This window comes from Eriocheir sinensis, unplaced genomic scaffold (genome assembly GCF_024679095.1).
Source record: "Eriocheir sinensis breed Jianghai 21 unplaced genomic scaffold, ASM2467909v1 Scaffold121, whole genome shotgun sequence".
NCBI lineage: Eukaryota > Metazoa > Arthropoda > Malacostraca > Decapoda > Varunidae > Eriocheir > Eriocheir sinensis.
Genome location: NW_026110530.1, coordinates 442,501 through 465,328, shown reverse-complemented (window position 1 = coordinate 465,328; position 22,828 = coordinate 442,501). Strand labels below are relative to the sequence as shown.

The 22,828-nt window shown below is 38.9% G+C and overlaps 1 long non-coding RNA gene across 1 annotated transcript in view; it reads left to right on the top strand.

Moving 5' to 3' along the window:
• Positions 1 to 1,684: 1,684 nt before the first annotated feature.
• Positions 1,685 to 22,828, top strand: part of LOC126989556 (uncharacterized) — a 76,534-nt gene continuing 55,390 nt past the window's right edge. Inside the window, exon 1 of the long non-coding RNA XR_007743430.1 lies at positions 1,685 to 1,781. This is a non-coding gene — a long non-coding RNA (uncharacterized LOC126989556). The remainder of the gene's footprint in view (positions 1,782 to 22,828) is intronic.

Here is a 22,828-nt window from a genome sequence, read left to right as displayed (position 1 = left end):
TCTTTCCCTTTACTCTAACACTTTGAATCTATGTAAAATTCTATGTGTGTATTTTTTTATGTGTGTATATGTGTGTGTATGTATGTATGTTTGTTTGTATATGAATGTTGTATCTGTGTATGTATGTGTGTTTGTGTACGTATGTTTATGTAAGTGTGTATGTGTGTGAGTATCTAGAATGTGTGAGTTTGTATGTATATGAATGTGTATGCATGTATGTATGTATGTATGTATGTATGTATAAAAATGTGTGTATCTTACCTTATATATGTGTGACAATGCTTATGTGTGTGTACATGTGTGATATTATGCAAGTATGAGTGTGTGCGTATATGTATGTGTGCTCGTGTGCGTGTGTGTGCGTACGTGTGTGTGCGTCGCTCCTCTCCATTAGTGTCATGGCATAATGGCGGCGGACCAATAATGTTAGTGCCCAACCGTCAATCACAACGCGCTAAATGACGACGCGAATGCCCTTATTGCGCCATTATACGGGAGGGGAAGAGCGGTTTGCTGATGTCTGTGGTAGTGGTGGTGGTGGTAGTAGTAGTAGTAGTAGTAATAGTAGCAAACACCTCGGTACGTACGTTCAGTCTACCATTGCATCAAAGTAACGGTCTGTGCCATTCTTGAAGGAGTTGATGGCTTCCCGCACTGACCACTTCTACGGGGAGGCTATTCCAGTGCCGGATGACTCGGTCTGAAAAGTTGCTCCTGTCAGTGTCTGTGTTACAACGCCTCCCTTGAGTAGGTTGAAGGAAGGATGGAGAGGGAGAGATGAAAGAAAAGTTGATAATCCGTTTTCTTTCACAGGATTTCTTTTTGTTGGATAAATTTGTTTTCTTGCTTATAATTTGTCAAGGTAAGAGTGTAGACAGAGTTAAGAGGAGGAGGAGGAGGAAGACGAAGAGGAGGAGGAGGGGGAAGACGAAGAGAAGGAGGAGGAAGAATAAGAAGGAGAAGGGAAGGAGGAGGAAGAAAAAGAAGTAGAGGAAGAAAATACCCAAAGCAAAAATATCATCAAAGAAGCGAAAATAGCAAGACGCTCATTTTGATATCAAGAAATATAATCAAACTCTTGCGAACGAAATAGAACTCGCAGGCAATGTGTATTTCAATCATATCACATTGCTAAAAATAGACAGGCAAAGATAGATACATAGATAGATAAATAGAGAGACCAATTCTTTCACATTCTGTTTTTTCTCATTCTTCATTTTTATTTTTTTCCATATTTCCACGTATCATCTTCATATTTTTTTTTGCTTCTTTTTTTCTGCTTCTTCTTCTTCATCTTCTTTCCATCTGACCTCCTCTTTCTCCTCCTCCTTCTCCTCCTTCTCCTTCTCCTTGTCGTTCTCCTTCAATTCTCTCTCCTACTTCTCCTTCTCCTCCTTCTCCTTCTCGTACTCCTTCAACTCTCTCTCCTACTTCTCCTTCTCTTCCTTCTCCTTCTCGTTCTCCTTCAATTCTCTCTCCTACTTCTCCTTCTCCTCCTTCTCCTCCTTCTCCCTCTCCTTCTCGTTCTCCTTTAATTCTCTCTCCTACTTCTCCTTCTCCTTCTCCTTCTCCTTGTCGTTCTCCTTCAATTACGTCTATTACTTCTACACACAGAAATAGAAATACAAAATACATTAAAATTTCAACTCTTATAACCTCGAAATTTTTCGTTTCTCCCTTCCAGAATAACCGTACCCAGCCTCTGTTCGTCCCAGGAAAGTTAGCTGTCCCCGTGCTCAGGTGGGCGGGCAATTAACCTGGGTCTTCTCTCCACGTGGCAGGTGAGTATTGTTATGTATTGATCAACTGCCCGAGGAGGAGGAAGAGACAGAGAAGAAAGTGGAGGAAGAGAAGAAGAAAAAGAAGGAGTATTTGGGTCAGCAGGAGGTTGAAATGGAAGAGGTGGTGGAAGATGAGGAGAAAGAGGAGAAGGAGGAGGAAGAGGAGGAGGAGAAGGATCGAAATTGGAAGAAGTGTTTTTTTTAGAATATAATATGTGTGAAAGTTATGCAACACACACACACACACACACACACACACACACACACACACACACACACACAAAGACAAATGAGACAACCCCCCCCCAAAAAAAAAAAAAAAACTGCGAAAACAAAACAACACAGAGAGAACACACACACACACACACACACACACACACACACACACAAACACAGGCACGGATAAGACAACTAAAAAATAATCATAAAAATAACAGTGAAAATGAAAAAAAAAAAATGAAAACAAACACACACACATACACACACAACCGTCCCCACTGCATAAATCCAAGCAAAAAACAACAACAACAAGGAAAACAAAACAGAACACACCATTAATACTCACAAGTCGAAACACAACAGCCGACCTTAATTGCTAAAGGATCGCACCTGTCCTAAATATCGGCAGGTGTCTCGCGAACAGGTGACACATTAATAGCGGGGAAATTAACTAGCAGGGACAGGTAGGAAGAGGCTTAGGCAATAGTAGTAGTAGTAGTAGTAGTAGTAGTAGCAGTAGTAGCAGTAGTAGTAGTAATAGTAGTAGTAGTAGTAGTAGTAGTAGCAGTAGTAGAAGTAGTGGTGTGTGTGTATACGTGTGTGTGTGTACGCTTTTCTAATATACACAGCTCGTGCACATGAATGGCATGGATTTTGTGTATGAATGAGATATGTGCGTGTCCTGTGTGTGTGTGTGTGTGTGTGTGTGTGTGTGCCACTGACGACAGTAGCGATGCGTGTTTAACTATTGTTTTCTTATTGACAGCGGAGAGAGAGAGAGAGAGAGAGAGAGAGAGAGAGAGAGAGAGAGAGAGAGAGAGAGAGAGAGAGAGAGAGAGAGAGAGAGAGAGAGAGAGAGAGAGAGAGAGAGAGAGAGAGAGCAAAGTTATTCACCATCCCTTCCCTTAACCACCAGTCCCATCACTTTCCCTTCCCTGTCCACCACTCTTCATCCCATATCTCTCTCTCTCTCTCTCTCTCTCTCTCTCTCTCTCTCTCTCTCTCTCTCTCCCCTTGCTTTCTTTATTTCTATCAGTCTATCTCTCTCCTATAATTGTTTTCTTTTCTCTCCTTTTGATTCTCTCCATCCGGTGCCATCAGGTTCTCGTGTTTATATTGGGGACAAGGGTTTGCCTCATTCCGTCTCTTCCTCGAGGGCACAGCGGATTAGGAACGGCGGGGGAGGGGATGAGAGAGAGGCAGAGTGGTTAAGAGGGAGAGAGATAAGTCAAGTTTGGAGGAGGAAGGAGGAAGATTGAGAGGAAGGGAGGTAGGTGTGGTTAGGAAAGGTAAGGTTAGGTTAGGTTATGCTGGGAAGGAGAATGAAAGGTTCGTTTAGGAGGGAGAAGACGTATGTAGTTAGGTAAGGTTAGGAGAGATAGGTTAGGTTAGGTTTGGAGGGAGAAAGGGAGGAAGGTTGAGAGGAAGGGAGGTAGGTGTGGCTGGGAAAGGTAAGGTTAGGTTAGGCTATGCTGGGAGTGAGAAGGGAAGGTTCGTTTAGGAGGGAGAAGACGTATGTTGTTAGGTAAGGTTAGGAGAGATAGGTTAGGTTAGGTTTGGAGGGAGAGAGGGAGGAAGGTTGAGAGGAAGGGAGGTAGGTGTGGTTGGGAAAGGTAAGGTTAGGTTAGGTTATGCTGGGAAGGAGAATGAAAGGTTCGTTTAGGAGGGAGAAGACGTATGTAGGTTAGGTAAGGTTAGGAGAGATAGGTTAGGTTAGGTTTGGAGGGAGAAAGGGAGGAAGGTTGAGAGGAAGGGAGGTAGGTCGGGTTAGGAGAGGTAAGGTTAGGTTAGAATATGCTGGGAGGGAGAAGGGAAGGTTAGGTTGGGAGGGAGAAGAGATATAGGTTAGGTAAGGTTAGGAAATATATGTTAGGTTAGGTTAGGTTTGGAGGGAGAGAGGAGAGAGGTTGAGAGGGAGTAGGTTATTTTATGCTGGGAGGGAGAAGGGAAGGTTAGGTAAGGTTAGGAAAGATAGGTTAGGTTAGGCTAGGTTGGAGGGAGAGAAAGAGAGAGAGGTTGAGAGGGAGGCAGGTAAGTCTTGTAAGGAGAGGTAAGGTTAGGTTAGGTTATGCTGGGAGGGAGAAGGGAAAGTTAGGTTGGGAGGGAGAAGAAACATATGTAGGTTAAGTTAGGAGAGATAGGTCAGGTTAGGTTAGGTTGGGAGGGAGAAGAGACGTATGTAGGTCAGGTGAGGCTAGGAGGGATAGGTTAGGTTAGGTTAGGTTAGGTTAGGTTAGGTTAGGAGGGAGAGAGGGAGAGAGGTTGAGAAGGATAGGTAAGTTAGGTTAAGGTTAACTTAGGAGGGAGTATTGTAAGTTCAGTTAGGTTAGGTTAGGTTAGCTTAGAATGATTGATATAGATAAATGTATAGAGAAAGATAAATAGATAGATAGATAGATAGATAGATAGATAGATAGATAGATAAAGAGAGAGAGGGAGAGACCGAAACGAAAACCGACCGAGTCCGAAACCGAGAACAGTACCGAGAGAGACCGAAACCGAGAGAGCAAAACTGGGAGAGAAAGAGAGAGGCAGGGCATAAAATGTAGATAATTAGCCGTGCCGGAGTGGTGGAGGCCGACGTATTACTCATGTGAGGTAATTTGTGTAACCTTTCCCTAATTACCTGCAAAAATATGGACAGGTGAGCGCCGTTAAAAAAGTTGTAGAAAAATGGAAATTGCGCCGCCGAATAATTAGTAGACGTTAATAATTAAAATGGCGACAAGGTAATTCATGCAGGTTATAAGAGAGAGAGAGAGAGAGAGAGAGAGAGAGAGAGAGAGAGTGCGAGAGAGAGAGTGTGGGGTTTGTTGGTTCTCTCTCTCTCAGGTGCGCTTCGAGGTAAACGATCAATCAGAGATGCTTACCTCCTCTTCCTCCTTTTCTTTCTCCTCGTCCTCGTCCTCCTCCTCCTCCTCCTCCTCCTCCTCCTCCTCCGTCTTTCCTATCTTCCTCATTCCATTCTGTCAGGAAGATATTGAGGGCATTGAAGAGAGAGAGAGAGAGAGAGAGAGAGAGAGAGAGAGAGAGAGAGAGAGAGAGAGAGAGAGAGAGAGAGAGAGAGAGAGAGAGAGAGAGAGAGAGAGAGAGAGAGAGAGAGAGAGAGAGAGAGAGAGAGAGAGAGAGAGAGAGAACCTTACCTAAGCATTCCATTTACCTTTCCTTCCATATAATTGAAGAGAGTAGAAAGGAAGAAAAGAGAGAAAGAGGAAAAAGTGAAAATAAAAGAAAGAAAAGAAAAAGGAAGAGAAACACAAAACCCAGTTGACAAAAAAAAAAAAATCCCTGCGAATGAAAGGGTCCCAGGTTCGATCCCCGCTCACGGCAGAGTCTTTGTGCGAGGCAGCGCTTTTATGTAACCTTAGCGGCGCCCTATGGTCTTAGCTACCTGTCTCGAGGGGGTGGGCGGGGAGGGGGGAAGGAGGGGAGGAGGGGAGTAGGGGAGGTCCTTCATTTCCATTGTAGTCCTAAGAGATGAAGATTTGGATGTAGACAGATGGCAAGGAGACGGAAGTAAAGAAGGGAAGGAGATAAAGGAGTAGGAAGTGGAAAAAAATTAAAGAAAAGAAACATGAAGGAGGCAGAAGGAGAAGAGAAGGGAGATGAAGAAAGCTGAAAGAGAAGAAAAGGATGATAAAGACAGGTGAGACAGAAGATGGGAGGAAGATGAAAGTGAAAAGGGGAAGGAGATGAAGAAGGAGAAAATAGAAACAAATAAAGCAAAAGAAACATGAGGAAAGCAGAAGAAAAGGAAGATGAAGAAAGCTAAAAAAGAAGAAAAGGGTGATAAAGAAAGTAGAGAAAGAAGAAAAGGAGGTCGATGGGAGGAAGATGGAAGTGAGAGGGGAAGGAGATGAAGAAGGAGAAATTAGAAACAAATAAAACAAGAGGAAGATGAAGAAAGCAGAAAGAAGAAAAGGAAGATAAAGAAGAAAAAGAGAAAATGAAAAAGACAGACGTGGAAAAGAAAGAAAAAAAACAATAGAGGCTTAAGGAAATAGATTAAAGTCTAAGAAAAAAGAATGAAAACGTCAGAAGTGGAAATACGATGAAGAAAAGGAAGAGAAAAGGAAGTAGATATCAGAAATTAAGATAAAGGCAGAAAAACGGATGGGAATAGGAAAGGAAGGATAAAGCATAGGTTAAAGATAAGGAAGAGGAAAAGAAAGGAGGAGGAGGAGGAGGAAGTGAACCCGAGAAAGGAATGGAACCATGAACGAAAGGAGAGAAAGGATAAAGTCAAGGAGGAGGAAAGGAAAGAAAGTGTGTAGGAGGAGGAAATAACGCAGTGCAACGAACCAAGAACTGAAGAAGAGAAAGTATCAAGTCAAGGGAGAGGAAAGAAAAGGAGGATGAGGAAGAAGAGGAAGTCAAGCAGAGAAAGGAAGGGAACAAGGAACGGAAGGAGAGAGAAAGGGAAATCGGATTACAGGTCAGAATATTAGAAGCAGGGAAGAGGAGGAGGAAGACGAATGGGATTAGAGAAAGCCAGAACACACGGAACAGGAGTGTGAAGTGTGGACATGGAAGACGAAGATAGATTTAGCGAAAGAGGGGAAGAGAGAGAGAGGGAGGAAGAGAAAGTGGAGTAGAGGTTAGAAGAAGAGAGAAAGGGAGCAAGATAGATTTAGAGAGAGAGAGAGAGAGAGAGAGAGAGAGAGAGAGAGAGAGAGAGAGAGAGAGAGAGAGAGAGAGAGAGAGAGAGAGAGAGAGAGAGAGAGAGAGAGAGAGAGAGAGAGAGAGAGAGAGAGAGAGAAAGTGGATTAGAGGTTAGAAGAATAGAGAAAGGGAGCAAGATAGATTAAGCGAAAGAGGGGAAGAGAGAGAGAGGGAGAAAGAGAAAGTGGATTAGAGATTAGAAGAATAGAGAAAGGGATCAAGATAGATTTAGCCAAAGAGGGGAAGAGAAAGAGAGAGAGGAAGAAAGAGAAAGTGGATTAGAGGTTAGATGAGTAGAGGAAGGGAAATACAGAAGAAAGAGGAGGGAGACCAGAAGACAGTAAAGTAGAAAGAGGGAAAAAGAAGAGAGATAAAGAGGAACAGAAACCAAGATAGCAGAAACAGGGAAACAGAAGAGAAAAAGGAAAAGAAACAGAAGCTAAGTTAGTTAAAAGACGAAAGCAGAAGAGAAAGAGGACGAAAATCAGAAACGAAGAAATTAGAAAGAGAGAAGCAGAGAAGAAAGAGGAAGAGGAACAGAAAACAATAGAGTAGAAAAAGGAAAAGAGAGATGAAAGAGGAGAAAGAGGAACATAAATTAATAGAATAGAAAGAGAAGCAGATAAGAAAGAGGAGAAGGAACAGAGGCCAGGAAAGTAGAAAGAGGGAAGAAGAGAAGAAAGAATAGAAAGATAAGAAGGTGAGTGTGTTGAAAGAGAGAAGAGAAAAGAAAGAAGAAAATAAGATAGAGAGGAGGAAGAGAATCACAAACCAACCAAAGACAAGAAACAAAACAAAACAAAAAAACTAAAACACACACACACACACACACACACACACACACACACACACACACACACACACACACACACACACACACACACACACACACACATACACAAACAAAAGACAAAAGGTAGGTATAGATAGAAAGGGAGAGTCCACACGAGGCTTTACAGGTAAGGAAGAGGAATAGAGCGGGCCCAGGTAGACAGGCAGACCCAGGTAGGCGCCGGCACCGCTAGGGACAGGTGTTGCGCGAGAGAGACAATTTACCCGAGCAAGCGTGGGAGGGAAAGCGAAAGATGAGCCGGGGTGTTGTGTTTGGATAGGCAGTATTGTGTTGGGCGGGGAATGGATGCTGTGTTTGGTGGGAGAAGGTGATGGGATGGGATAGAAATAGAAGCTGTGTAGTGCGGGGATATGTGTTGTATTGGTGGGAGACAGTGATGGGATGGGATGGAAATAAATACTGTGTTGGGCTGAAAAAAAAGGGCTGCTGTTTCACTATCCCACTCCTCTCCACTCCCACTCCGACCTCCACTCCAGTCCCCCTCTCATTCCCCTCTCAAAACCTTCAGAAAATTCATCCCTGGATCTTTAAATCTTGTCATGTCTATCCTCCGTTATCCCACTCCACTCCCCACTCCACTCTTCCTCCCACTCTGATCTTCAGTAAACGAATTTCCTCAAAGCGACAAAACAGGACTAGAGCGCAGCGATATTCTGGTGTGTGTTTATTCAGAACGGTTTAGTGTATAATTCTGCATCGTACTCTGACGGTTTTGACGGTTCTCTTAGTTATTTTAGTCTATTGCGTATCCTACTTTAAGAATACCAAACAGCTGGAAGCCCTTACACGAAGAAAATAACTATAATCGTTTAGTGTACCATAATGCATCGTTCTCTGTGGCTAGTGTACCATAATTTGTCATGTCTTAAAGATACCAAATTAATTTTCTAATAGCTTTTACGTAGAGGTTGATATTTAGGAGAAGCAGGAATACAAAATATTTTCCTTATAGACATTACATGAAGAAGAAAGTAAAGGGAAAAAGTATTGCAGAGGTTACTTATTTTCACTTTCTCTTTCTACTGCATCTTTAAATTCGGGGAAAGTTAGAACTTCTAACTATATGACATTCTTGCTTTGTCCATACTTCTAATTTAGAAGTATAGACAAAGCAAGAATATCAGATAGTTTCCCTGGAGCCATTACGGGAAGACAGAAGGAAGGGAAAAAGTGCTACAGAGGCTTCAGATTTTAACTTAGATTCTTAGTCCATCTTGAAATTCTGAGAGTTTGAAATTGTCGAAAAGTAAGACTAAATATTTTCTCTATAACTATTACACGAAGACAGAAGTAATAGAAAAAAGTGTTAGAGGATTTACATTTTTGCTTAACCTTACCAGTGCATCTTTTAAATTCAGAGGAAGTTAGAAATTTTGGGAAAGCAAGATCTACTACATTCTCCATAGCTCTTACGTGAAATTAAAAGTATGGGAAAACTGTATGGGAAAGTATAGGAAAAAGTGTTACAGAGGATTTATATTTTTGGTTTACCTTACCAGTGTACCTATCTTTTAAATTCAGAGGAAGATAAATTTTGTAAAAGCAAGACCTACTACATTCTCCATAGCTCTTACGTGAAATTAGAAGTATGGGAAAACTGTTAGAGGTCTAAAATGAATCCTTATGCTACAAGTTGATTTTAAAGTGTTACGGAACTAAAAACAAGTGCATTTAAAAGTGTAACATGATTAGTATTTATCTCTATATTACTCGTTCAACTTTAAATTCCTAGAAAGTCTGATAACACATTTTACGGGAGAGATATGTGTGTACGTGTGTGTGTGTGTGCGTGTGTGTGTGTGTGTGTGTGTGTGTGTGTGTGTGTGTGTGTGTGTGTGTGTGTGTGTGTGCGTGTGTGTGTGTGTTTGGCAACGGTCGGCGCCATTGTATTTACTTTCATTTTTATATATCTGAAAGGCATCCGAATGGCTTTTCCGGGACTCGCAGAACAAACAAATGAACGCCGATGACTGAGTGACGCTGGTATTAACTTGTCGGACGCGTGTGATTGAAGAGCAATTTATCAGAGCTGTCCGGAAGTGGGGTGAAAGTAGGTCCGCTGGCTGGCGTTATGAAGGGCTGTGTGGAGACGTAATGGAGGAGAGGCTGTTTAGAAAGGCGGTAATGCACTGACCGCTACACGATACTTCACTAATGGCACACTGATTCCTTTCTTTTCTTTAATCCGGTAGCTGCGGGGGTCATGTTACTTAGGTTAGGTTAGGTTAGGTTAGGTTAAAGGCCCCTCTAAGTAAAATAATGAGAAAGAATCATCACTCACGCAAACCATTTCATAATATATATCAACGCATGTGTGATCAGTTTATGCATCATCTATTTTGGGGGGTTGGGCCCGTCGCTGCTACACGGTAAAGCTGCAAATTTGGCACGTCGCTGCTACACGGTAAAGCCGCAAATTTGGCTCATCGCTGCTACCGGGTTAATATAAATAAAGAATAAGAAAAGCTACTGGAGACACACTTTCAAAACCAGGGAGAACAATATTGGGGAGAATTATTTTAAAAAGGAATCTAAATACTTGTTAGCTCGTGAAGAAGTTACCCCTGATTATTAGTGTGTCTGCCTGTCTGTCTGGCTGTCGTCCATTATGTATAAGAGAGAGAGAGAGAGAGAGAGAGAGAGAGAGAGAGAGAGAGAGAGAGAGAGAGAGAGAGAGAGAGAGAGAGAGAGAGAGAGAGAGAGAGAGAGAGAGAGAGAGAGAGAGAGAGAGAGAGTAGTTATATGTATTGTTTTTCTCCTTCTATAAATAACTACAGATGACTTGGTATAAGGTGTTTTTTTTTTTGACTCGAGTTATGGAATCTGATAGTGTGGTCCGTGTAAGCAGGATACGATGCGATGCGATACAAACCATTCTTTTGATAAATATTGAAAGAAAACAAATGAATATACGTTGTGACGACTGAAATGGCGGAGATTGAATGTAAAGAAGGTAATACACTAAATGGAGGGTACAAATGATATGACAAAAGCTATTCTTAGTAGCAATTAAAAATAAAATAAAACAAGTTAGTGCATTCTCTGTGGAGACTGAAAAGCGCGGGAATTGATTAGAAAAAAGGTAATACACTTAATGGATTGTGCAAATGATATAACAAAAGCTATTCTTAGTAGTAATAAAAAAAAAGCAAGTTAGTGTATTCTTTGTGGAGACTAAAAAGCGGGAATTGATTAGAAAGAAGGTAATACACTAAATGGAGGATGCAAATGATATAACAAAAGCTATTCTTAGTAGTAATTAAAAAAAAATCAAGTTAGTGTTTTCTTTGTGAAGACTAAAAAGCGGGAATTGATTAGAAAGAAGGTAATACATTTCTTGAAGAGTACAGAATGATATAAAAAAAAGCCATTCCTCAGATAGAAATTAAAAAGCCAATTAATATATTCGTTGTGAAGACTTGAATGAAAGAGGTTGATTATAGCGAAGGTATTAATCAGTTGAAGGGAACAAAATGACATTACAAAGAGTCATTCATGTTATAGAAATGAAGATAACAGCGACGACTATAAATCATTTTGTCGACCTAAAGGGCAGAGGTTAATTAAAACAGAAGGAAGGTATTAACTGATTGGATGCTGGAAAATATTACAAAAAAAAAAAAAACACAATTCATGCTAGAGTAATTTAAAACCAAGTGAACGCCAATGAATACAATATCATTTAGACAACGTTAGAAAATACAGAACTAGGACGCGATTTCAGAGAGTAAAGTTTATTGTATTTACCGATCGAGAGATTTGTGTATTTCTCTTCATTTATCTTATTGCTGAAACTCGTGAATGTGAGGCTGTACTTGTTTATTTCTCTTTATTTATCTTATTGCTGAAACTCGGGACTGTGAGGCTGTTTGTGATGTGCTCGAACCTTACACAAGCCGAATCTACATATTTATTACTGTACATTACATTAGCAAAGCCTGACTCTGCGGCAAGGAAGGGGGAAGGTGATGGAGGGGAGATAGATAAGTAGTGCTTTGCCGTGAAAATAGGTAAACAAGAGAGGAATTAGTATTGGGTAGGAAGAAGAGAGAAGAGAAGAGAGCAAGGGGAAGAAAATGGAAGAAAGAGAAGTATGAGAGAGAGAGAGAGAGAGAGAGAGAGAGAGAGAGAGAGAGAGAGAGAGAGAGAGAGAGAGAGAGAGAGAGAGAGAGAGAGAGAAAAGTGAAGTATAGCCAATTAAAAATGATAATGCAGAACAGAGCAGTAGAGAGAAAAAAAAAGTAAAAAAAAGTTATAACACTCTTATTCACAAAGGCACTCACTCACGCACTCACAGTCACTCACTCACAGTCACTCACTCACACGCACACGCCCTCCCTTCCTCCCTCTCTCCCTCCCTCAAACAATCACTCACTCACTCACTCACTCACAGTCACTCACTCACTCACACACTCCCTCCCTTCCTCCCTCTCTCCCTCCTCTCCTCACTCACTCACTCTTACCCACTCACTCACTCACTCACACACACACTCCCTCCCTCCCTCCCTCTCTCCCTCCTTTCCTCACTCACTCACTCACTTACCAGCCAAGCCAGAAATAAACTCATCTTTTCCCCCCTTCCCCCCTCCCCCCCCACTCACGCATTACCAGCTAGATCAGAAAGCTTCCAATATGCAATCAGTGACGGGAGGTGAAGTTCGATGTATTAATTGCACAGAGGAGAGAGAGAAAAATAAATAAATAAAAAGAAGAGCAGAAAAAAAATATACGAATAGGATGAAAGTGAAGAGAAACAAAAAAATAAGTTTATCATGACAGAGGACTGCACTGATGGGGAAGCAGGGATGGAGCGTTCGTATTCGGTGTGTTTGAAGATGCCCTAAACTTAACCTAACCTAACAATACCCCGAACAGTTACCGTATCTACGTCTTGACTCAGAAAAATCATATATGCTTCCTTACTCATGAAATTTTCTATTTAAAACACTGAAGTCTCTCTTTACTGAATTTTACGTTAAGTTGCTGGCGGTCATGTGTTTTAAGATACCCTAAACTTAATCTAACCTAACCTAACAAATCCCCGAACAATCACAATACGTCTTGACTCAGAAAATTCATATATGCTTCCTTACTAATAAGACTTTCTATATAACAAAGTGAGGTCATTCTTTGTCGATTTATACCTAAGTCGCTGGCTGTTGTGTGTTTAAAGTTACCCTAAACTTAATCTAACCTAACCTAACAAATCCCCGAACAATCACAATACGTCTTGACTCAGAAAATTCATATATGCTTCCTTACTAATGAGACTTTCTACATAACAAAGTGTGGTCATTTGTTGTTGATTTATACCATAAGTCGCTGGCTGTCGTGTGTTTAAAGATAACCTCAACTTAACCTAACCCAACCTAACAAATCCCCGAGCATTCACCACTCGTCTTGACTCAGAAAATTCATATGTTTCCTTACTAATGAGACTTTATATATAACAAAGTTAGGTCATTCTTTGTTGATTTATACCTTAAGTCGCTGGCTGTCGTGTGTTTGAAGAGACCCTTAATCTTACCCAGCAACAACCCAATCAGTCACTATATGTAGATACACTCAGTCAACTCATAAATGCTTCCTTGCTAATCAGTCTTATTGTCTGACACAGTGACAACAAACAAAGAGAAAAGGGGAAGAAAAAGTTGATTAGCTACACTGACCCCCCAAGAAAAAAAAAGTTGATAAAATTGATAAAAAAAAGAAAACTGATTATAATGCTGGAAACAAACAAACAAACAAACACAGGTGAACCTTATTTATATCTCACCTGTCCCAAACACAGAAGTTGGCAGGATCAAATTGACACACACACACACGCACACACACACACACACACACACACACACACACACACACACACACACACACACACACACACACACACCGGATGACAATAATCTCCAAATCACAGTAAAAGAAAAAAAGACATCCAAAACAATAACAACAACGCAGGTAAAATAAGTCAAAAGAAAATGTTTGTCTCCGTAATCTAGTGAGGAAAATAGAGCAATCAGGCTCGGGTTTTTTTTGATGTTTTTGTTTTACTTTGTGTGTTTGTGTGTGAGGGTGGTTGTTTTTGTGTTTTGATTTGTTTTCGTTGCTGTTTTGTATGCTGAAGATAAGAGTAGGAAAAACAGAGAAAAAGATAAGAGATAAAAATGATAAAAGAGTGAAAGGAGAAGGACGATTAGAGAGAGAAGAAACGAATCGAAGAGAAGACTAAGAAAGGCAAAATTAGAGATGAACAAACTGGAAAGGGAAACAGAAAATAAAATAAAAGAAAAGAGGAGAGAGACACGAAACAAAACGAAGATAGTTGAATAATCTAACGCAGACAGGAAAGGGAAAGAGAAAAGAGGAAAGAAAAAAGGAAAGGAGAGAGACGCTGGAAAAAAAGAAGAGAAGAGAATTATATTGAGCAAAAACAGAAAGAAAAAAAAATCGCAAAATGCACTTCCCTTGAATGTGTGTGTTGTGGTATATATTTCCTCTCTGTGATGTCTGAGGAAGAGAAACAAGAAGAAAGAGAAGGAAGATACAGAGGAAGAAGATAGGAACGCGTGCTTGTCATCTAGTCTTGCCGAAGAAAGAGAAAAAAGGGAAGAGAAGAGAGGAGAAGAGGAGAGAAGAGTAGGACGCGAATTTGCCTTCAAGAAACAAGAAGAATGAGAAGGAAGAGACAGAAGAAGATAGGAACGCAAGCTTATCATCTAGTCTCGCCGAAGAAAGAGAAAGAAGGGAAGAGAAGAGAAGGAAAGAAAAGAGAAGAGAAGAGAAGAGAAGAGAAGAGAAGAGAAGAGAAGGACGCGTGTTTGCCTACCAGTCTCGCCTTAGAAAGAGAAAGAAGAGAAGAGAAGAGAAGAGAAGAGAAGAGAAGAGAAGGACGCGAGTTTGCCTACAAGTCTCGCCAAAGAAAAAGAGAGAAGAGAGGAGGGAAGAGAAGAAAAAGTAAAGAGAAGGGAAGAGAACGGCGCGTGAGTGTCTTCCAGTGTCACCTCAGTGAGAGAGAAGAGATGAGAAGAGAAGGGCCCGTATGTGTCATCCAGTCTCCCCTTAGCAAGAGAAGGAAGAGAAGTGAAATGAAGAAAAAAAAGAACACGTAATGAAAATGGAAGCAAAGATACAAAGAAAAAAAAGAGTAGAAAAGAGAAAGAAAGAGTAGACTAAATAGGAACAAACTCCACAACAAAAAAAACGGAGAAAGGAAAGAGAACAGAGGAAGAAGAGAGAGAAGAGAAGAGAAGAGATGAGAAGACAAGGGCGCGAGTGTGTCATCCAGTCTCCCCTAAGAAAGAGAAGGAAGAGGAGAGAACTGAAGAGAAGAACGAGTGACGAAAATGGAGGCAAAGACCAGAAGAGAAATGAGCAGGAAAGAAAAAGAAAGACAAAAGCAAACCAAATAAGAACAAACAGGACAACAAACTGGAAAAAGGAGAGAGAACAGAGGAAGAAGAGAGAGAAGAAGAGAAGGTAAGTGAAGGGACGTCCGCGTATTTCTCCTCCCGTCTCGCCAGCGCACGCCAGCTATTCCGAGGTCGAGGTTGAGGCGTGTAAACAAAACAGTATATCAGGCTAATGACGGAGGCGAGGCGGCGGGCGTCGGCGTCAGAGCAAGGTGGTTCATTGACGACACAAAGGAGATGAAGAAGAAAGACACATGGAAATTATATACAAACGTTGATTGAAGGAAGAAGAAAGGCTAAACGGAGATAAGAAAATGGAGGAAATATAAATGGGAATTGACATACATGAAAAACATATATATACACGTTGATTAAAGAAGGGAAAAGACTAGAGATGGGGTTTGATATAAGGGGAGTATATTCATTGGCGACACAAAGGAGATGGCGAAGAGAGAAGATTGGCGGCGTTAAAAGACACATGGAAGTTATATACAAACGTTGATTGAAGGAAGGAAAAAAGGCTGAACGGAGGTAAGAAATTGGAGGAAATAAATGGAAATAGACAAACATGAAAAAAATATATATACACGTTGATTATAGAAGGGAAAAGACTAGAGATGGTAAGGTTTTAATTCATCAGTGGCAAAGAAATGAAGAGATTGGAAGAGAGAGAAAAAAAATAGATAAAAAGAAACAGCTATACGTAATATATATGTATGTATGTATGTAGATGAAATAAAAGAAAAACAGTCGTGATGGAGTTCTATTTACTGTGACAATGAAATGGAAATAAAGAAAGCTGATTGCAGTAAAAAAAAAAAAAAACACTTATACGGATAAAAATAAAAGAAACGTAGAGACAAAAAGAATAAAATTAGAATATAGAAAGAAAAGGATTAACGAGGGAGGTCAAGTGCAAAAAAAAAGATAAAGGAAAATTATTACAATAAGAGGAAAGATTTTACGTAGAATAAAATATATATACAAAAGACTGAAAGCTGATAAAAGGAAAGGAGGAAAAATAGTAAAATATATATAGTGTTAAAAATGAAGACACACAAAAACAAAAAAATATAAAAGTTCAAAATAAATATACGAAGAAAAACGAGAATAAGAAAACACAGGGAGGTTGATATATATTGAAGAAAGAAAGGACGTAAGCTTAATTAAGTGAAACGTCTTAGACACGCAAGACAAAATAAAAAAAAAGAGAATAAAGAATGGATTTCGCGCAAGAGTTGATAATTAGAGAGCAAGGGAAAGCCTGCAAGGTCATTACGTCAGATGTAAAAGACACGACAATTAGAAAAAAGGAAAATGAAATAAAGGAAAAAAAAAAAACGATACCGTACTCTAGAATATAAATAAAATATGTATGTAACGTAAAGGAATACAAGACAAATTGAAGTTAAAGACGATAGCTTGATATTGTGTAAGAGATGATATAGTTAATTGATTTAGAAGTAATATAATGAAAATAATAAAGTGCTCTAAAATATAAATAAAATATGTATGTAACGTAAAGGATACACGGCAAATAAAAGTTAAAGACGGTAGCTTGATATTGTGTAAGAGAGAAGACAGTTAATTGATTTAGACGCAATATAAAGAAAAATATATAAATTCAAATATAAAAAAAGAAAAACAAGAAAAAACTAAGAGACAATGAAAAATAAATGTTATAGAGTAAAAACAAATGCGAGAACAACAAAAAAATACATGAAGGAATTAAAAAAGATTAAAAAAATAATAATGTTGTCGAATAAAGAAAATTTTGAAGCATAATTAACTCGCTTATGAAAGCTACACGACAATAAAGAAAATACATCCTGAAAAAATATAGAGAGAGCAAGAAAAAAAGACTAAAGGTTAAATGAGTTCAACGTAAAAAGACACACGAGAATAAACACAGGAAAAGAGATGACCTTGTTTGCGTAATGTTTTTAATAAAGTCAGGCGCAAGAACAGAGGAATATGACTTTGATACGCACGCCGGGTAACAAGAATAGAAAAAAAAAACAGTAAAAATAAAATGAATAGAAAAAGCAATGCAGGAGACAAGTAAACGTGCGGCGTAGAGAAAAAGTTGAGAAGAAAGAGAAATACGGAGAACAAGATTGAAGGCTGTGTAGATACAAAGAGAAGAAGCTGAGAAGAAAAAGAAATAAGCAGAACAAAAGTGAAGGCTGTGTAGATACAAAGAGAAGAAGCTGAGAAGAAAAAGAAATAAGCAGAACAAGAGTGAAGGCTGTGTAGATACAAAGAGAAGAAGCTGAGAAGAAAAAGAAATAAGCAGAACAAGATTGAAGGCTGTGTAGATACAAAGAGAAGAAGCTGAGAAGAAAAAGAAATAAGCAGAACAAGGTTGAAGGCTGTGTAGATACAAAGAGAAGAAGCTGAGAAGAAAAAGAAATAAGCAGAACAAGAGTGAAGGCTGTGTAGAAAGAAGAGGAAAAGAGAAAAAGCTGACAAGAAAAAGGAATACGGAGAACAAGAGTGAAGGCTTGATAAAAGATGAGAACAAAAAATACTGGAAACAAAGAAACGTTCAGTGAAGAGAAAATGTGTGAAGTAAAATAGTTAATGAAGCCGTCTATTAGAAGCTGAGATACATAGGAATACATAGGAAGAACAGACACCAGAAGACCTTAATAGCCGGGCCTGTCCGGGTTTGATTGTGGCAGATAAGAGTCTCTTGACTAAAATAGGTTGAAAGGAGAGACACATATCAAAGAGAAAAACGTATATAAAAAAGAAAGAAGATAAAAGCGTATAAACTATAATAGAATAAGAAAGTAGACAAATCAGCACTTCAAAAAACACAGAATTGGATAAAGAAGGAAGCAAAGAACACCGTATAAACTAGAAATAGGATGAGGAAGAACTGGACATGGATAAACAAGAAAGAAGAGACAGATACTAAAACGAAAGACTTGATTACAAAAGGAAGCAAACTTAAAAAAGGATAAAGAAAGTGATAAATTAACCCCCAAAACAAACAGACGGTCCTCAATAAACCATGAACCAGGCACATAACAGTCTAACAATAGTTCCGCATAATTAAAACCGCCGGCCGAAGCTAGAGGCGGGCGAGGCGAGGGCCGGCGGAGTATTACTAATTATTTCCGGGCGGAGGGAAAAATGGAGTGTCGGTATTAGCTGGAAATTATTCCGGGTCGAGTCTGAAAAGTCCCGGCGGATTTTTGGGTAAGACTTGAGAATGAGATTAGAGTGAGGATCGGATTTTTTTACAAGTAGGAAGCATGTAAAAGCGTTTAGACTAAAATACGATAATAGGGGACAAATATGAGAGAGAAAGACGTAGAAAAAGAGAAAATAGATTAGACTGTAGACTAAAATACGATAATAGGGGACAAATATGAAAGAGAAAGACGTAGAAAAAGAGAAAATAAATGAGACTGTAGACTAAAATAGGATAATGAGGAACAAATTTGAGAGAGAAAAACGTAGAAAAAGGAAAAAAAGGTGAGACTGTTGACTAAAATAGGATCATGGGGGACAAATATGAAAGAGAAAGTCGTAGAAAAAGGAGAAATAAAGATGAGACTGTAGACTAACATAGAATAATTGGGAACGAATACGAGAGAATGTCGTAGAAAAAAAAAAGATGACACTGTAGACTAAACTGTGACAATGGGGAACAAATATTAGAGAGAAAATCGTAGAAAAGAAAAAAAAATAAAGATGAAACTGTAGACTAGAATATAATAAAAGCCACAATAGAAATATAATTGGAGAAAGGAGGAAGCAGATAACAGCCTGTAGACTTAGATAAGATAAGGAAAGAGACAAATAAAGGTGGCGCGAAGGTTAGATTGTTGTTAGTATTTGTAGTGCCTCTGAAACGCTCGTGGAAAAGGAGGAACTGTAAGAGATATCGAGGTTTTAAAGAGGATAGTTCAGGAAAATGAAATAACAGCTGGAAATCGGAGAAAATGTGAGAGATATCAAGTTTTTTAAAGGGTGTAATGGAGTAAAATGAAATAGCAACAGCAGAAAATTGAAAAAAATGAAAACTATAAAAGATGTCAAGGTTTTTAAAGAGTGTAATAGAGTAATATGAAACAGCAGCAGGAAAAAAAATCGAAGAGAATGAAAAACTACGAGAGATATCAAGGGTTTTAAATAGTGTAGTGAAGTAGAATGAAATAACAGCAGCAGAAAATTGAAGAAAATGGAAAAAACTACAAGAGATATCAAGGATTTTAAATAGAGTGGTAAAATAAAATGAAATAACGGCAGCAGAAAATGAAAAAAAAAACTATAAAAGATGTCGAGGTTTTTAAAGAGTGTAATAGAGTAATATGAAACAGGAGCAGGGAAAAAAAACTGAAGAGAATGATAATCCACGAGAGATATCAAGGTTTTTAAATAGTGTAGTGAAGTAAAATTAAATAACCGCAGAAATTCGAAGAAAATGAAAACTAAAAGATGTCAAGGTTTTTAAAGAGTGTAATAAAATAAAATGAAATAGCAGCATTAAGAGAATAAAAAAAAGAAAAACTGTGAGATATCAAGGTTTTTAAAGAGGGTAACGAAGTAAAATGAAATAACAACAGCAGAAAATCGAAGACAATGGAAAACTATTAAAGATGTCAGCGTTAAATAATATGCATGAAAACATTAAATAAAATCGGAGAAAATAAAAAAAACTGTGAGAGATATCAAGGTTTTCAAAGAGGGTGACGAAGTAAAATTAAATAGCAGCTGAAAGTCGACTAAAATGGAAAGCTATGAGAGATACCGAGGTTTTTAAATAGCTTAAAAGTGAAAGATGAAATAACAGTAACAGGAAATCAAAGAAAATGAAAAACTATAAGAGATATCAAGGTTTTTAAAAAGTGAATAAAATAAAAAGAAATAGTAGCAACAGAAAATCGATGAAAATAAAATAAAAAACTACGAGCGATATCAAGGTTTTTAAATAGCGTAATCAAGTAAAATGATTGAAAAAAAAAGTTAAAAAGAAGAAGATAGCAAAAAAACAAAGACTAAAGGTTAAATAAGTAGAGATAAAAGTTAATCAATTCAGACAAAAAAACAAAACAAAAAAACAAGCCACACGAGTTACAAAAAAAAAAAAGCGACAACAAACAAAAACAATTCAATTCTCTTTTGGCCACTTATTGCTTTTGTCTTTGTGGGAGCGGCGATTAGCGGACTTTTATTTACACCTTTTTTCGTTGCCCTCGAGCTGTTTCCTTAGCTGTAAAAAAAAGACCAACAAAATTATAAGAACGGCATAAGTAACGGCAGTAATAGGAGCAGTAATGATAGAATGATAATGATTAGGAAGGTTTTTTGGGGGCGTTGAAAAGCCTTATTTTTGGGCCGCGGATTAGTTTGCTTGATGCCCCCCAAAGTCATGAGCCTCCGATATAAGAATAGGTGTGTATTAAAAGTTTCAAGGCCTTGTTAAGTAAGGGAAAGATTATATTGGGAAGCCTCATTATTTTTTTTTCGTTACTATCTTCTTTTTTTGCATTATCTTTTTTTTGAGATTGGAAAGAGTGCATCGTAATTTTGAGATATCTTTTTTTGTTAAGTAAGGGAAAGATTATATTGGGAAGCCTCATTATTTTTTTTCTCGTTACTATCTTCTTTTTTTGCATTATCTTTTGTTGTTGTTGTTTTATCACGTCCTTTTTCCAATCTCGAATCTTTTCATGGGTCAAGAGGGAATCAAAGAGTATTTTTCTTAGGTTCAAACCCCATCAGATTTTTCACTCTCGGTTTTAAAGACGTGTGGGTGAGGAAAACATTGTAGTATCATTTTCTTTCAAGTTTCAAATCCTATTATGGGTCCAGAGGGAATTGAGGCATGTTTTTCTTGGGTTCAAACTCCATCACCTTTTAACGTCGGATAAAAAGCCTTGTGTGTGTGTGTGTGTGTGTGTGTGTGTGTGTGTGTGTGTGTGTGTGTGTGTGTGTGAAAATAAACACAATATCATTATTTTTCCGTTTAAACTGGGTTCAGAGAAAACTACTTTCATGGGTTCAGAGAAAACAAAAGCATGTTTTTCTTAGGTTCAAACTCCATCACCTTTTAACGTCGGATCAAAAGCCTTGCGTGTGTGTGTGTGTGTGTGTGTGTGTGTGTGTGTGTGTGAGGAAAACATTACAATATCATTATCTTTCCAATTTAAACTCCTTTCATGGGTTCAGAGGAAATAAAAGCATATTGTTCTTAGGTTCCAACTCCATTACCTTTTAAGTCCATTACCTTTTAACGTCTTTTAACGGCTGTTGTTTCAGTGTGAGGAAAACATTACACTTTTAAAGGTTTCAGTCCCTTCATTGCGGTATTAATAGCTTCAGTTTTAAAGGCTTCAATCCCTTTTATGTCGGTTCCAGTGGCTGCGTAGGCTTGAGAGTACAATCATAGCTTCATTCTAAAAGATTCCAATTCTCTCAGCTTTGTCCTCGGTTCAGTTTTCAAAGGTTTCAAAGGTTTCAATCCTTTCATATCGATTTCAGTGTCCTCGTAGGTGTAGGAATGTACTCGTAGCATCATTCTAAAAGGTTCCAATTTTTGAAGCGTTTGCCGACTGTTCTGGGTGCTCTGTAGAGGTTATAATCGCATCATTGAGTAGTGTATAAAGGCTCCAATCCCATTATATTGGTGTCTGTGACTTCTCAGGTTGAAAATAACATCGACATAAGAGGTTTCAGTTTTAAGTTTGTGTCGTCTATTCTATTCAGAGGCTTCAATCCCTCCATATCGGCTTTTGTGACAACATTACAATATTTTCAAAGATTTCAATTCCTTCTCTGGCGCCGGTCGTGGATGCTGCGTGGGGGGAATCAGCACAGCATCATTTTTAAAGGTTCCAATTCCTTCTGTGTCGAGTCCAATGGCTGCCGTATAGAAGTTCGAAAGAAGAATCATGTACTGTCATTTGCACGGGTCCAGAGTCCGTTCCCTGATGATTACGTTGTCTGGGGGAGTGTGTGTGTGTGTGTGTGTGTGTGTGTGTGTGTGTGTGTTGTGTTGTGTCGTGACTGTCGTGTGTTTGTGTGTTTGTCTTGTGAACTGTTTTGTTTTTGTTTTTTTCTTTCAAGCGAGTGTTGTGTTGCATTGGACAGGCGTGGGAGTGTTGTGTGTTTGTATTGCAGGAGTGTTTTTACTTTCTCGTGTGTGTGTGTGTGTGTGTGTGTGTGTGTGTGTAAGTGTCAGACAAGTTTTAGAGCGTTTTTGTGTGTGTTCTACGTGTTTTTTTGTGTGTTTTATATATATTTTTTCTGGTGTATGTGTATTGTGTAAGCGTCAAACAGATTAGAGAGAGTGAGAGGGGGAGTGTGTGTGTGTGTGTGTGTGTGTGTGTGTGTGTGTGTGTGTGTGTGTGTGTGTGTGTGTGCGTGTCGCTGGAATATCTGCCTGGGCCATTAAGCAAGCCGATCTGTTTCACCTGTGACTTCACCTCGTTTTTTGGCCCCTCGGAATTCAACCCCCTCACATGATCCCCCCAAAACAAACACACACACAAACAAACAGAAAACGGGGTGCGTATCGGGTGAAAATTGCGGGGGACTTGTCCAAACTAAACCGATTTAACTTATTCATTGGTTTTATTTCCTTTCCACGCACGGATGTTTAAGTTTCGTTTTTGTTGAGTTTTTTAAAATTCAGGTGGGCGAGGGAATCAAATGTACGTGTTTTAGAAAGGTTTTGATTTGTTGATAGAGGTGTTTTTGTTTTGTTTTTGTTTGTGTTGTTGCTGTTTTAAAGGTGATGTTCGTAGAGGTGTTTGACAAGAGTGTGTGTGTGTGTGTGCGGTGGGTTCACACACACACACACACACACACACGCACACACACACACACACACATTAGGACACAGAGCAGCTCATCTTCAACTAACGCCTCCACATTTTTTTTTT